Source organism: Camelus ferus, chromosome 17 (assembly GCF_009834535.1).
Source record: "Camelus ferus isolate YT-003-E chromosome 17, BCGSAC_Cfer_1.0, whole genome shotgun sequence".
Taxonomy (NCBI): domain Eukaryota; kingdom Metazoa; phylum Chordata; class Mammalia; order Artiodactyla; family Camelidae; genus Camelus; species Camelus ferus.
The window spans coordinates 30,024,688-30,039,940 of NC_045712.1; positions in this window are offsets into that span (position 1 = coordinate 30,024,688).

Genomic DNA, 15,253 nt, shown 5'->3' on the forward strand with positions numbered 1-15,253 from the left:
GCGTGACCCAGCAATCCCACCTCTAGGCAGCTCCCCCAAAGACGGGAAAGCAGGGAGTTGAACAGCAGTTTGCACGCCAGTGTTCACAGCAGCATTCATTACTCACAATAGACAAAAGCTGGACACAACCCGAATGTCCAGCCACGGATGAAGGGATAAATCGAACGAATGGAAAAACAATGGGTAAACAAATACTCTGCTTTAAAAATGAATGAAATTCTGATACTTGCTGCAACATGGATGAAGCTCGAAAGACATTCTCTCAGTGACATAAGCTGTCACAGGACAAGCACTGTAGGAATCTACTCACCGAGGTCCCTGGAGGAGTCAGCTTTACAGAGACAGGCAGCATAATGGGGGTTTCCAGGGTCTGGGGGAGAGGCAGGAGGAAGTTAGTGTTTGATGGGGACAGCGCTGCAGCTTGGGAGTGCTGACGAAAATTTTATCTGTCGATCTAAGAAAGAAATGGAAAATTTTTTTGAGCCAAATTTGAGGATTATAATCCGGGAAGAGCATCTCAGAAAGCTCTGAGGACTGTCCCACTGGTTAGAAATCAAGGCACAGGTTTACAAGTTTTTTGAGACAGAGGGCTGTGCACCAAATGATGTGTTATTGACAGTTTACAGAGTCCAGATCTGAGCCTCGTCCTGGTGGGTCCTGTGACCCTTTATGAGCCCAAGGCGGAACATTACCTGTAAGGAGCTGTCCTGTTGATGGGGGGAGAACGCCGCTCTTCATGGCGGAGCAGGTGTTCCTGCCGGTGGGGAGGCTTGGTCGACGCCTAGTGCAGATACTCAGGGCACAGCGAGGGGAGAGAAGGTCAGAGGGCAGGGAAGAACTTATGTTTAAATTTTTCTTGTCTTGCCAGAAAATAGGAATTTCATTTCACAGAAAGATGAAAAAATTCCAGTGATGGAAGGTGGTGATGGATACACAACAACATGAGTGTACTTCATACCACAGAACTGTACACTTAAAAATCGTTCAGTGTAAATTTTTCATTTTGGGGGTTTTTTTGGGGGGGAGGTAATTAGGTTTATTTATTTATTTATTTATTATTATTTTTTTTAATGGAGATACTGGGACTGAACTCAGGACCTCATGCATGTAAGCACACACTCTATCACTGAGCTACACCCTCCCCCCTAAATTTTATGTTCCATATATTTTACCAAAACCAAAGCAAGAACAGGATATATTCAGCACCAAAAAAAAAAGGAATGAAGTTCTGATCCATTCCATAACACGGACAAATGTTGAAATGAGCTGGACACAGAAAGGACAAACAGTATATGGCCCCACTTACACAAAATACCTACAATAGGCCGATTCCTAGAGGCACAAAGTGGACTAGAGGTTACTGAGAGCTGGGAACAAGGGAAGTGAGGTGCTACTGCTTAACAGGGCCAGAGTTTCTGTTTGGGGCTATGGGAGAGTTTGGAAATAGACGGTGGTGATGGCTGCACAACACTGCAGTTAATGCCGCCGAACTGTGCACTCAGAAAGGGTGACGATAGCCAATGTTATACAGATTTGCCCACCAAAACAAATAAGTGAAAACAAACAAACAAAACACGCTTTAATGGCTCCCCAACTTTTCAGAACTAAAAGTCCACACCTCTCTGCGCGGCAAGCAGGCAGGGCCCTCCTCACTCTGGTCTCCTGGCTGCTCCTGGCCGGTGCCCAGGCCTTCTGGGCCAGCTCCACTGGGCCTCCTCCAGTCCCTGGTCTTTGCTTGCTCCCTGCTGTGAGTAACTGGCCTAGGCCTCAGGTCTGAGTCATCTGGGCACCCAGGGCTGCCTGCTCAGTAATCAAAGGGACCAAGGAAGGACAGCGAGCGGGGGCAAGGGTGGGCCAAGGTCACGGCTAGGGACACAGTGTATGCTTCAGCAGAAAGGCCACTGGACTTGGCGTCCGGAGACAGAGGTTCTAGGTCCATCTCTGCCACCAGCTAACAGGGTGACCGTGGAGCAGCCAAGGCCCTTCTCTGGATCTGCTTCCTCTTCTGTAAAACGAGAGGGCTGGACTGGGATCTCCACGAGGGCTTTCAATTCCAGGCTTTGGGGACTGAACTTAGGCCCAGAGAACAGCAAGACAGAAGCAACCTTCCTCAAAGGAGAAAGTGTTCCTACATTTCAGTGGATGATTTTATTTTCATCGGGGCGCCAGGGGCCGTCCTTAACGGTTTCTTGAGAAAGAAATGGCAAACACTGAACGCACAGAAGTGAAGAGCTTTGAGGCTGACATGTGCAGTAAGTGTAGTGTTCATTTTGGTATTAGGATTTTCACAGAAGAAATTATCCAGAGGAAGTAATAGCGACTCTCTTTACTCTTTTTAAACAGTAGGACTTTGTTGTTTATCTATTTTTTTAGGAGTTAGTTTACAATGTGTCAATTTCTGGTGTACAGCATAATGTTTCAGCCATGCATATAGGTACACACACTCCTTGTCACATTCTTTTTCATTATAAGTTACTGCAAGATATTGAATATAATTCCCTGGGCTATACAGCAGAAACTTTTTGTTTATCTCTTTTATATATAGTAGTTAGTATCTTAACTTTGGTTTTTAAAATAAAATATGTAACTGGAGAAAATATTTGGCAAGCAAGGTTGTTAGTGACCCAGCCCCAGCCAACCTGACCAGCCTCGTCGCCCACCTCCATCCCGCCACCTCCTTGATCTGACCACACTGGACCCCTCACCAGGCTCCCTCTGCAAAGGCTCCCCCTGCCCTCCTCCCGATAGACCCACAGCAGGCAGAAGAGCCGGGTTTAGTCAGGGAGACTGATGAAAATGACAGACTAAAATACACGGCGGAAATGGCGAGGCCGCCCTGAGAGCGTGAGGGAAAGCTGCTCAGAGGAGGAGACAGTTCACCTGCACCTTGAAGGACGAGAAGGCGCTCACTGGGCTGAGAAAAGCAGAGAGAGAATCCCAGTGTAAAGGCTGTTAAAGGGCTTTTGTAAACTGTAACTGGGACCTGTGCTCTACAAAGTTACTTCACTCACAGACTCAGCTCAGGGACCAGCCTCCGGGGTCAGGGTCCGATCTGGGATCCAGTCCTGGCTCTGCCCGTTCAGCTGTGCAAGGGAGCTGGGAGTGGGGAGAGGGGAGACACGGGACCCTCTAAATGAGACACGGGAACGCCTAGACAGGAAGCGCTGTGTTGGGTTTTTTCCTACCACAAACCAGACAGCAGGGGTTCTGAGCGCATCCGGGGTTCACGTGTTGTCCCCATGTGTGTTATTGGCTCCATTTTACACTCAACTATGAAACTGTCAATGATGCTGTGCTGGTATTTATTTAGATTATTGATATAAATATATATAAACAGGGGGAAAAGAGACATATTTTAATTCATGCCCGTGGAGGTCTCCTAAAACAGAACCCGAGAAGTAGCCAAAACAGGCAGCTTCTGGACAAAACTTACTTCTCCTAGAGAGAGAAACAGTAAATTTGAGAGAAACTGACAAGATAAAGAAACTCAGGTCTGGGTGATTCATTAGTAGGGAATTTAAACAAAACTTGGGCTTGGGTAGTAAATTTGTCTGATGTATTTTTAAAATTACATGATACATTCAAAACCTAGGGCACTACTCCTGGGAAATTAAATTAATAACTAGAAAAAGGCACCAGCACATAGATGTTTCAATGAAAAACGAGAACCCAGAACAACGCCAATATCTAAGGGAAGAATTTTTTTCAAGAGAAGAATAAGTTATCAGTTATCTCTGGTTGGGATATTGTGCAACCATCGACAATTACAGTTTTGAGGACTGTGATGCATGGGAAATACTCACATCTTAAGTGAAGAAACAGACCTCGGAAGTACACATACATTATGCTTATCAGACAATCCAGAAGCAATAAAAGCAAAGATATTCAAGTTTGACTATTTAAAGTTTTAAGTTTTATGACAAAAAACACTTAAAAAGTTAGACAGCAAAAGGATAAGGCAGAAATAAATTATAATGCCTACAACAAAGGTTAATATCTTTAGTTAACAAAGAATTTCTCTAAATCAAAATCCATTAGACATGTGGGTAAATAGTATGTCCAGACAATTCACAGAAGAGGAAGTCCAAGAATCGCAGCCCCCGCAGTCAGGGAAATGCAAAGCCAGGCAGTGAGGAGATACTCACATTCGTCTGTGAAACTGGCAAAACTGAGAAGAGGGCAAATACCCAGTGCTCGCAAAGGCTGAGGGGGAAAGGCAGCCTGCTCATTGCTGGTGGGGGTGTGACAGGCTGTGGCCCTTCTGGAAGGCCATTTGGTTCTCTCAAAATTACCCAAAATCAGAATGAAAAGGAAGAAACCGTGGAGACGAGACGACTCTGCAGGGCATGGAGCTGGGTGGAAGAGTCAAACCTGGACGGCCACACCTGGGTGACCCCAGGGACATCGAGCCCGAGGAAACCAGGGAAGGGGGGGCACGCACGGGCGGTGGAGGGAAGGTGCTTCTGTGAAGGTGCGAGAGGGACCTTTGGGGGAAGGGAAGTCTTACATCTGGATTGTATTGGTAGTTACACGGGTGTATGCATTTGTTAAAGCTCATTGAATCACTTAAAACAGAAGCATTGTATTGCATGTATGTGATATCTCCATAAAGTTGATTTAAAAATTTAAAAAATAAAATAAATAGCGTTTGTCGATCTTGCCAGTCCCATTTTGGAGAATGAGGCTCACAGAAACGAAAGTACCAGCAAAGAAGAATACACAGAGATGGCTGTTTGGCTGCAGCCTTGTATTCAGAGGCAACAAGATGGAAACGACAGGAATGCTTATCCTTAGGAAAACACCTGAATAAATTATGACAAACCCTTACTGTAAAATATTGTAAACCTATTTAAGAGAATAAGCTGAGGGGGAGAGGGTACAGCTCGGGGGCAGAGTGCATGCCCAGCAATCCCTGGGACCACCATCACAGATAAACATGAACGAGCCAAACAGGAGCCCTGATCAGTACTAGTGCCTGACGCCTAAAGGGGAAAACTGAGGGCAAGGAAATTAAAAAAAAAAAAAAAAAAAAAAAAGAGTAAGTGAGTGATAAATCGGGAGTTCGAGATCTGTAGACTCTAACTACTATTTATAAAGTAGGTAAACAATAAATTTATACTGTATAGCACAGGGAACTATATTCAATATCTTGAAGTAACCTATGATGAAAAAGAATATGAAGATGCATATATGTATCTGTTTGTATGACTGAAACATTGTGCTGTGCACCAGAAATTGACACATTTATTATAAACCGACTATATTTCAATACAAAAGAATGCCAAAAAAAAATCATTTATGACAAAACAAAACAAAACAAGGAATAAGTTAAATTAGTATCTATTGACTTTGAGGAACGTGCATGCTATGTTATAAAAAAATGAGAAGTCAAGAAATGCACATAGTATTCAATTTTTATAAAAATAATGTATTTTTAAAATATATTGTTTATATCTGATAGAGGAAACCACACGGACTGGGCACTCCAGGCTGTTAATATTTATTACTTCAGGGGATGGAGTTACTGTAGGATGTGGGAGCAGATATAATTTTTCTTTCACAAAATTTTGCATTGTTTCACTTGTAACAAATAAACATGAATTACCTTCATAATTCTTTCAGATCTTAAAGAAAATTTAAGAAAAAAATGATAAAGAGTATAAGGAAACATTGTTTTAGAATATAAAATAGGATGAAAATATTAAGTTCATGCTTTTATTACAACTGTAAAAAAGAAATATGAATGTGGGTAAGGACTGTAAGGAGGACTCAACACAGGGTTTTGGAGTTTTGTACAGTGTAGGAGTATGTATTCTTTTTATCAAACTTGTGAGTGCTTGTGGGCAATAACCAGAATAGTTCTATTATGTAAAATATGCAAATACGGGTGCAGTGAACAAAGTGTAGATGGAAGATGCAAAAATTAAAGTGGATTAGTAAGGGCGGCAGGCTTATGAATATGTTTATTTCAGTTTCCCCAAACTTTATGTAATATCACCACGTCTTGGAATAAAAGTAACTCCCACCCTCTGAGAAGCTAGGTTCTCTTTTCTGGAACTAATGATGTTAGGAGAAAAGACAACACAAACATCATCGGCTCTGTCAACATAAACCCCGGAAGAAGGCTGAGATTGTTGGGGTTTCTTTCTTTTTTTTTTTTTAATTAATTTTTTTTGGGGGGAGGTACTTAGGTTTACTTATTTATTTACTTTTTGGAGGAGGTGCTGGGGATTGAACCCAGGACCTCGTGCATGCTAAGCATGTGCTCTGCCACTTAAGCTACATCCTCCCCCCTTGGGGTTCCTGATTTTTATTTTCTCTATTGTTACCCTGCAGAAAACACAAATCAAGAGTAGGGGGGAATACTTTTGTGTTTCTCCAGTTCCCAGACGCTCTATCTTTTTCCAATTACAAGGAGTCTCTCTTTTAAATACCGGCTGATGGGGTCGTCCCTGAGACACTTAACTCTGACCTTTGCAAAGCAAATTAGAGACCACGTGGAACTGTGAAGGCACTTGGCCTGGGTGAGGGTTATTGAGGATACAGGCTCACACCCGGTGACAGCCCCATCCCAGGGCAAAGGGTCACTGGGACAGCCGCGTGGAGGGGACACTGAAGTGGATCTGAGGCAGGCTGTGCCTGGAAGGGGGTACAGGGCTTCCCTGGCAGTCTCTGCCAAGCTAGCAGGCTGCTACCGCAGGCTGCTACCGCCCGCAAGGATGCTTTTGCCAGGTCTAAACATGGACTGCAGATTGAACATAACCCAAGCAGGTCACTTTCCCTGCATTTTAAAGGTACACTCAATCCTAGAATTCACATGGTTCAGATCAGCAGGAGCAGGGGACCTCTCAGGGGTTGAGAGAGGCTCTGGCCACTGCTAATTTGGTTTTAGAATATGAAGAAATATCAAATCAGGTTTCAAAATTATGGTGTATTTTAAATGTTTAAATAATTAACACTTTTTACACACAAACATTGCATTTATAATAGTGCTATTCTAAATAGTCAACTATAGAATTATATATACATATATATGGATGGAGACGCATTTATTTCCTTTTTGGAATGTATAGATATTTTTTAAAATCAGGAAACAAGATGAATTTATTTTAAAATAGTATATTAATTACATTTTCAAGTGATATGTTTAATAAACTTTTCTTTAACCTCTAGCAACCTTTTCAGGTAAAGAACATCTAAATTTAAAGTAAGAGATCCAATTGTTCATTTGAAAAAATACAGCAAAGACACAGGGAAATTTTTCCATGTATACATACAATACCCTGTCTCTCTCGGTGTGCTCCAGGTGGTCTGCTTTGATAAAGGAAGAGAAATTCGAGGTAATGTGATAGGTGTTTTCTTTTAATCCTTCTTTCAGTCTCTGACTCATGCACATCCTTGTATGGAGATGAAGCTCTTGGAGCATGTGCAACCTGGCCAACTGCCCAGGGCAGTCCTGCTACCAGACAGCAAGAGCTGCAGGGAGTGGAGCTGGCAACTTGGCCTGGAAGGGCTCAGGCTGGAATTGCAGTTCTGCTCTTTCTGGTGTGACTCTGAGCTTACGTCCTCCTCAGCGAGGCAGAGGTAGTAATAAAACCTTCTTTGCAGGGCTGGGGAAGATTAATCAAGATAATGCAAAGAATGGCGCCCAGCACCAGATTTAGTACAAAGGTTGCTCAAATGTTTGCTTCCTTGCACCAGCTCTCGCTGGCTGGACGTGAGGATTACGCTGGATGACGTCTGCTGGTTATAATTAGAACTGGGTAACAGGGCCCCTGAATCTGTGTCAAGACCGCAGGTCTGTGTGTAGGACGGTGGTGTTTGGAGGTCTCTGCACTGCCTCCCAATTTCCAGGTCAGGGATGTTAGTCCCCACATGCTAGGATCTTCTTAAACTTCCATCTGAGCTCTGCCCCCTTTTTCAGAATATCCTGAAAATGCAGAGGAGAGCATGAAAGGGGCAGGTCTCTGAGCAAGGAATGGCAGGTCACAGCTCCTGACACTCAAGGAGCAGTTCAAGGCTGTGTCCAGAGGCCCAGCAAGGCCCTGGCCGCTCCCTCCGGCCTCACCTCCCTGGTTTCCTACACATCAGCGCCCTGGCCTACCCCTAGAATATGTCAAGCTGAGTCTGAGTCAAGGTATTTCCCTGCCTCGTTCCTTGGCCCTGGGGTCACTCCTCCTAGGACATTCTTCCTCGATCTCCACGCGGCAGGCTCCCTCCCATCACTTAAGTCATGCTAATTCAAAAAGACACATGCACCCCAATGTTCATAGCAGCACTATTTACAATAGCCAAGACATGGAAACAACCTAAATGTGCACTGACAGATGACTGGATAAAGAAGGTGTGGTACATTTATACGATGGAATACTACTCAGCCATAAAAAAGAATAAAATAATGCCATGTGCAGCAACATGGATGGACCTGGAGGTTGTCATTCTAAGTGAAGTGAGTCAGTAGAGAAAGACAAATACTGTATGATATCACTTATATGTGGAATCTAAAAAAATGATTCAAAATGAACTTATTAACAAAACAAAAAGACTCACAGACGTAGAAAAAAAACTTATGGTTACCAGAGGGGAAAGGGAGAGAAGGGATGAATTTGGAATTTGGGATTAACAGAGACAAACTACTATACAAAACAGATGAACAAGAACCTACCGCACAGCACAGGGAACTGTGCTCAGTATCTTGTAATGACCTGTAATTGCAAAGAACTGAAAAAGAATACATATATATATAACTGAATCACTTTGCTGTATACCTGAAACGTTGTAAATCAACTATACTTCAGTAAGAAATTAAAATTAAGAAAGAAAAAAGAAAAGAACTAAAAAAACTAAAAAAATTCTAAAAGAGACCACATGGAGGGACCGGTGAGCCCAGCCAGCCCCCCTGTTACAGCCGTTCCAAGGAAGGTGCTGGGAATGTGAGCGAAGGCCTTCTCCTGGACAGTCCAGCCCCGGGAGGGACCACGCAGGGCAGCAGGATGGAAGGACCACCTGGCCTAGCCCAGCCCAGAGTGCAGAGCCACGAGAAGTAAGAAATCATTCTGTACATAAGTTTGGCACGCTCACCGCCCAGCAATGTGCAGCTGACACACCAGCTCGCCTTCCTGTGCGAACGGCTGCGAGTCTCCCCCCGCCCTCCACGGGGCCGTGAGCTTGTCTCTGTCTTCCCCACTTTGCCTGGCATCTGGCACAAATTAAAGTCAATGGTTCCTTCAGAGATTTACTGAACTCCTCTCCTTGCTGGTGTCTGTACTACTTGTGTGGGGCTAGTTGTGTGTGTGACAGGAAGCGGGTGCAAAAATCAGTAGTGACCATTCCCTCCCCTAACACGTCACAAAGCTGCTCCTTGAGGTCGCAGATCACACCCGACTCCCAGCACAGCAGCCCAAGTGACGGACATGAACATCAGCGTCCAGAGAGGTCAAAACAATGGTCTGCGAGAGCCCAGGGTAGGCGCGCTGACTGTCATGGGGACACGGGGGACACGGCGGTGGCTTCCGAGCTGAGCATCAGTGTGTTCCAACTGCTCTTTGAAAGTCCTGTAAAGTCGGCCACATCATGCCAGTCATGTTCTCTGCAGCCTTTAAGGTCATCCCAGAGATGTTAGCTGGGCCGTTTCCCAGTTTGTCCATGGTCACACAGCTGGGGGAGCCGCTGGGGAAGCATGAGTGAGCTTCCTGCAGAGTCTGCAACCAGGCCACTGCCCTCTCCGTGGGCCTTACCTCCTGGACCCTCTCCCAAGGCACCTGTCACTCTCCGGGGGAGAGAGAGAGAACAGGTGCGTCTGCATAACGACATTCATTCACGTCGTAAAAAACAAGACAGACGAACCCTCCTCTATACGGCCCCAAACCTAAGACTGAGTAGAAAGCTTCATTTCTTCCTTTCTTATCCCCTCTTGGATGGAATTAGGTTAATCTCAAGTGATGACAGTTTATTTCAAGTAGATTGGAAACTGTGATTGGCGACTTGAAGGTAAAAAATTAATTTCACAGTTGAAAATAAATACATTAAAAAGTTTTGAGGGGGGGGAGTAGGGAATTCTTTTACCCCCCAATTTTTTATTATAAAAAAGTCAAATATACAAAGTTGAAAGTTCCAACACCTGTTACGTTGCCACATCCCCTTTACACGTGAATGCGTGCGTGTGCATGTTCTCCTCAAAGATTTGGCGGTACTTTTACTCCTACATAACCATCTAAAAAAATAATTAGAAAGAATCTTTGAACAGGACTTGGGGAAAAGAGAACACCTTTGCACGGCTCATCTGAGAGCACAGGAAAAGCCGGCCAGGGTGCTAGACCACGTGCGGGAGGCGGGAGCCACGGGCCTCTGTGACCCCCGAGGCCAGGACAAAGGCGTGGGGCCGGCACCCTTCACGGCGTGGTGAACACCATCGATGGGAGCCGCCGGGCCCCCGCAGGCCTGGGCCGGGCCTGGCCGCTCGGCAGCGCGGAGCCGGCGGGTCTCCGAGAGACGGCACCAGCTGCAGCCGGAAGTCCTACGGAAAGACAGGACTCCGTGCGCGCAGTTCTGCTGTGAGCGAGCCCAGGTCGTCCCGGGGCGAGCTGGGTGGGGACAGGCTGCCGAGCAAGGAGGTGGCCGGGCTGGCCGCACAGCCCGCTTGCGCGCCCCCGCGGCCGGGGTGGGGCCTGCAGCCCTGCCGCCTGTCACCGTCCCCGCCGGCTCCCACCACCCCGCAGGCTGCTTTTCTTTGTCTGAGTCCCCGGCACTGTCACCCACAGGACGCAGGCCGGGCCACGGGGGGCGGCGGGTGAGCGCCCGGGCAGGGAGTCCGCGCCGCGGCCCGGGGAGCGCCGCCCGCGTGGAGGCTGCGTTTCCCAGGCCCCCTCGCCGGGCTCGCGGCTGGTTCAGCGAACGGGAGGCCTCGCGGGAGGGCGGCTGGTCGGAGGAGCGAGAGACCGGGGTCCTCCTCCCTCTCTCTCGCTGCTGGGGTTGGGACTGACGCTCCTCTGCAGGTCTGTGCCCCAGCGCCCCCGGCAGCCCCACTCCGGACTGCGGCCTCTGGGCTCTGGCAACGTCACCTCTGGCCCCAGGGGTGGCAGCAGCCTTCTGCAGCTGCGGCTGTTCCTGGACCCCTGTCTCCTGCTTAGCTTCCCAGACTTTCAATCCCCTCTGTAACCAACCTCGAATTAAATTCTGCCTGTTCCAAATGCCTACAGTGGTTTCAGCTTCCCTGGCTGGACCCTGGCCGACAAACAGGGTAAATGTTCACATCAAGTGCAGTAAAGGGATAACTCAGCAGGCTTGGGGGGCCCAAACCCTGCGCATTTCATAGGAAGGACTGGCCTTGACTGGCTCCTGGGAGGGAACCTATAAACCCCTGGAATATCCTGTCTGGTAAGAGTGCCTTGGTACACCTGGGGCCCTGGGCCAGCCCGGCGGCTTATGCTAACCATGTGATTTATGGCAAGCCCTGTTTTCGCTTGCCTGGGGCCCTGGGCCACGCTGTTTTAGTGGGACGTGGTTAGGGGTGGCCACCTTGGTCAGTCATGGGGGGGTGTTCCCTGCCTACGTGACTGACCCGCCACAAAAACCCCAAACACTGAGGCCCGGCTTAGCCTCCCTGGCTGGCAACATTCTGTGCCTGTTGGCACACGTGGTTGCTGGGAGAACCAAACGCCATCTGCAGGTCTCCCCTGGACGCGGACGGCTGGATGCTCACACATGCTCACTCCTCAACTTTTTCCTTTACTGACTTTTTTCTGGATTTATGTTTTTGGGGGGGTGACTAGGTTAACTTATTTGTTATTTTTTCCCCCATCTTTTTTTCTTTTTTGGTTGGGGGGAGGTAATTAGGCTTACTTATTTACTCCTAGAGGAAGTAGTGGGGATTGAGCCCAGAACCTCATGCATGCTAGGCATGTGCTTTATCACTTGAGCTATACGCTCCCCCCGTTACTTTCTTTTTTTTTCAATTGAGGCACTAGGGATGGAACCCAGAACCTCGTGCGTGCTAAGTCCATGCTCCACCACTGAGCTCTACCTTCCCCACTCCTTTGCTGATTTTAATCTTTATTCTTCTGCTGTCATAAACTGTAACCATAAGCCTAACAGCTTTTCTGAGTTTTCTGAGTCCTTCTAGCAAGTCACTGAACCTAAGGGTGGTCCTGGGGACCGCTGCACACTAACGGAACAGGAAAATTTTTTTTTCCCCAAAGATAAGCTGTCTAGGGTCCCCAGAACTCAAGTAACTTATCTGAACTGGATGCAGGTTTCACTTGACTCTAGAGGCCTGGCCCCTGGCCCCATGTTTAAATCCCTGCAGCACCCATGGCGGGCAGGGCTGGAACCCGGGCCGAGTGGCCCCTGGGCTTGCTCGAACACCAGGATGCTTGGCTGGCCGGCCCAGTATGAAGCAAGATATGAAACAAAATACAAACCAGTAATGTTCTGACTGTTTTTTCCTTGATGACTACTTTGAGTCTTTCAGGGGGCTAAATATTAGATATTTAATAATTCCAAGTATTCCCCCCCTTTTCTTCCCTCCTCCTCCCTCCTTCCCTCCAGCCCTCCCCCTCTCTCCTTGGTGTCCCTACTTGGCTGGGGTTCATCTGACTCTTAGGCAATCCAGTTTCATGCCCGCCCTCCCCTCACCGCCAACCCTGAGCAAAGCACAACGTACAGTAGGTCCCTAATGATTGTTTTTGAAAGAGAAAGCAAAATTGCCCCTGTGGCTGAACTTCCGGGGGCTTCCATGTCAAAGGCGCTCACAAACTGCACCACGTCCGCCCCCCCGGGGGACACTGGCAGCAGGTCCCAGCACATGAGATGTGTTCCTGCCTTACTCACGCAGTGTGACTGGTTCACCCTCCACGGTACCACGTGTGGGTATTTCAGCTGTTCACGTAAAGGCAGGTTTGCTCAGAGGGCCTTCTGACTACAAAACCCTAGGTTGGCGGGCCCGGCGGCCCGGTGTGTGAAGACATGCACCATGGGCTGGGCGCATCACAGACGCTCCCTTTCGATCTACTGACCTGTCACTATTCTGTCGCTGTTCCCCAGTCTGCTGGCCGGTCGAGATGTTCTCACCCATCTCTGCTCACTGTCACCGGCTCCCGGTGAGTCACTAATAACCATTCAGCCACGCCACCCCTCCCAGAGGGTGGAGAGCCCGCAGAGGGCTGCTTCTCCTCCCGCTTTGCAGTGACAGGAAGACTGTCTCTGAGCACCTCGAAGCTCTGCGGCAGGCCCAGCAGGCTTACAGTCAGGCACTCAGAGAAGCGCAGGATGGGTGTGAATCTTGCTGCTTGGGAATGGAGAACCGAGGAGCCCCAAGGAGCTGGGTTGCCTCACACTCCCAGTCAGGGGCTCATCACTTGAAAAGAAAACGATGCCTTTGCTTATGGACATTGATTTGACTTTAGATGTTATGTTTTTCTTTTCAGTAAACCATCAGTGATCAGTGTGAAGAAATTTCTTATGGCAGAAAAAGAATAAACTTGGAACACAAAGGAACTCATTTACAAACCAGAAACAGACTCACAGAAGTGGAAAACAAACTTATGGGGGAACAAACCCCTTTCTCAGGGGAGAAAGGGAAAAGGGGTAAATTAGGACTTTGGGATTTGCAGCTACACACTACCATATATAAAGTAGATAAACAACAAGGTCCTGCTGTATAGCTCAGGAAACTATATTCAATGCCCTGTAATAACCTATAATGAAAAAGAATATATATGCATAACTGAATCACCATGCTGTATACCAGAAACTAACACAATGTTGTAAATCAACCATACTTCAATCAAAAAAATAGGGAGGATATAGCTCAGTGGTAGAGCACATGTCTAGCACGCATGAGGTCCTGGGTTCAATCCCCAGTACCTCCATTAAATAATAAATACATAAGCCTAATTACCCCCCCCCAAAAAACCCCCAAAACAAACAAAAAGAGAATTAAAAAAAATAGACATTGCCAAATTCCCCCCCCCCCAAAATAATAATAAACTAGAGTTGCTCAGAGCAGGGCTGGGATCCAGGCTGTCATTCCTTAATCTACTGCCATGTACTGAGCACCTACTATGTGCCAGGACCAGCAGCTGCCTTAGCAGCTGAAGGTGGAGTGGGGACAATAAGCAAATATGGTGGTTCATTTTACTTTTCAACTCTACTGGGCTGTGGCACCCAGATATCTGGTCAGACATTGTCCTGGGTGTTCCTATGAGGGTGTCTGCAGATGAGGCTACATTTAAATCAGTAGACTGAGTAAAGTAGCTGGTCCTCCCCGAGGTGGGTGGGCCTTGCCCAATCAGTAGAAGGACTGAATAAAACAAAATAACTCACAAAGAGGGAACTACACTTGCCTGATGGCCTTCAGACTAGGATATCAGTTTTGTTTTTTTCTCCTGCCTTTGAACTCAAATGAAAACCTCAGCTCTTCTTGAGTCTAGAGCCTGCCAGGCTTCAGCAGAAACCACACCATCAGCTCTCCTGGTTCTAAGACCTTTGGACTTGGATGGAGCTAAGTCATTGGCTCCCCTGGGTCTCCAGATGGCTGACTCACCCTGCAGATCTTAGGACCTGCCCATTTGCACAACTGCATGGGCCAATTCCTTATAATAAATCTCAATCTTTGTCTGTCTGTCTGTCTCTGTACACACACATCCTATTTCTTCTGTTTCTTTGGAGGACCCTGACTAACACAGCAGGCAAACAAACGATCAATCTGGACAGGGATAAGCTGCCATGAAGAAAGTAAAATAAGACCATGGAAAAGAGACGAGGGGTACTTTAGCTACTGCCTCTCTGAAAAGGTGGCCTTTCAGCTGACCAGAGCAGGAAGGCAACAGCCACAGAAAAGCTGTGGGAGCCTGGCTGGCCAAAGGCCCTGCCCGCAGGGTCATGGGGAGTTGGAGGAACAGGAGGACTCCCTGTGCAGCTCGAGGGGGGCATGGCGGGAGAAGAAGGGAGGAGGCAGGGCATTAGGGCTTGGCAGGCCTTGGGGAGGAGTCTGGATTTTAGCCGAAGGGCAAGGGGAAACCCTCTGGCTGCTTTGTGTCCCAAGCTTACTGTGTGATCTTGGGCAAATGAATGTACCTCTCTGAGCTTTAGTTTCCTGGCGTTGTTGTGAGGATCAACTGAGATCATGTAAGAGAATGAGTCAGTACCATGTCTGGCGCTACGAAGCAGCTGTAGAAATGTCAGTTTCTCTTCCGGTTGTTCCCCAGCGGCACTGAGTGGTAAATGCTGACCTGAAACAAGCTGGGGAAGTAAG